Genomic DNA, 1,403 nt, shown 5'->3' on the forward strand with positions numbered 1-1,403 from the left:
CCATTACTCTCCATCCGGCCGTTCCACACTCCGGGCTTTATGGCTGACATTTGGACCGATTCCCCCTCCTGTGTACGATAAAAGCTGAGCTCTGTGTGAGCACTGATAAGGGCGAAGGACATTTAAAACTGCTCAACCTGCAAGAATGCAGTAATGAAAGCTTCACTCACGCCTCTAAATGTACGAGGCACAATTAACGACTGTACCATAAAACATCCCCTCAGTTAACCCACAAGGTGAGTCCAAGGTTCATCCTGTGGCTCCAAATGCAGCAGAAGAAAACTCGTCACCGTGTGGAACCGTGGGGCTGGGACAGTGTCACGGCCAGTGGGGGCAGACTGTGACAGTGGGGCTGGGACAGTCCTCTACCTGCCTGTTTATTTGTGTCAAAATGAGCATTTGAACTGTATTCCTTCATTCAGATCCTTCATCAGCGTGCTGTGAGTGTGTATCAGTCACAGCATGATATCGAGTCTGTGAGAGGTGCACGTTGGGCAAAAATGAAATATCACAAGATTATGTTCCAGCATGAAAGAAATGCATCACTTATAAAGAGGAGTAGCACTCGGGGCTTGTAGCTGATAGAAGCATGTCTGCAGAGAATAAATACGCATGTGAATAATGTTCACGCTGTACTCAGATCACATTATGTCAGTTATGGTTGAAGCTAAACCTGTCGGAGCAGTTTAGCACAGGTTTATGTAAACACAGTTGATAACAGAGTTCATTTCAAAGCACTCTGTGACAGCCATGTGATACTAAAGACAGAACCTCGGCTCTTTTAACCAGAAACCCTTTGAGCAAAAATCATGAAAGCAGAGCGAGCGTCTGTCTCCAGAAGTCAACGAGCAGCTGGTTCCCACAGTTCAACGCTCCGGCTCCCATTCAGGAATTCTAGGAGCCACAGGTCGGCCTGACCTCCCAGAGTGTAGCGGGCTCTGGGCATAACAAGATGAGATCTCAAAGATGTGATGCTGGGAGACTCTGGGAGAACGGACACATCGTTAGCGTTACGTCTTCATGCTCATACAGATTCAGTTCAGCTCTCCTGTATGCTCATTGGCTCATCTGTAGACTTGTAGTCAAGACCGAGACAACACCAAGACCAGAGGGTATCGAGACCGAGACAACACCAAGACCAGAGGGTATCGAGACCGAGACCAAAGAGTCTTTAAACTGCAGCCAGATGCTGCTTCGTTTACGGGTCTCAGGCATATTTGTGTTTTTGCACTCGCACAGCCGTCCTCACCGCTGTTACTGTCTCACTCACTGAGAGGACAGACGCACGCTCCACTTGACTGTCGCGTCCATCACCCTCTCTGTTTTTCACACAATGATATTATCCTATATCCTCGCATGTGATTGGAGCATAGCTGAGCCACTGTGTGAGCGGAGCAGCCAAA

General features: G+C 48.3%; 1 protein-coding gene across 1 annotated transcript in view; it reads left to right on the top strand.

Moving 5' to 3' along the window:
* slc1a1 (solute carrier family 1 member 1) overlaps window positions 1-1,403 on the top strand; it is a gene marked incomplete in the record, with an annotated part of 26,092 nt that overhangs the window by 9,722 nt on the left and 14,967 nt on the right.

The sequence above is a fragment of the Haplochromis burtoni genome, unplaced genomic scaffold, assembly GCF_018398535.1.
Source record: "Haplochromis burtoni strain Fernald_Lab_line unplaced genomic scaffold, NCSU_Asbu1 Contig_913, whole genome shotgun sequence".
In the NCBI taxonomy this organism is placed as follows: domain Eukaryota; kingdom Metazoa; phylum Chordata; class Actinopteri; order Cichliformes; family Cichlidae; genus Haplochromis; species Haplochromis burtoni.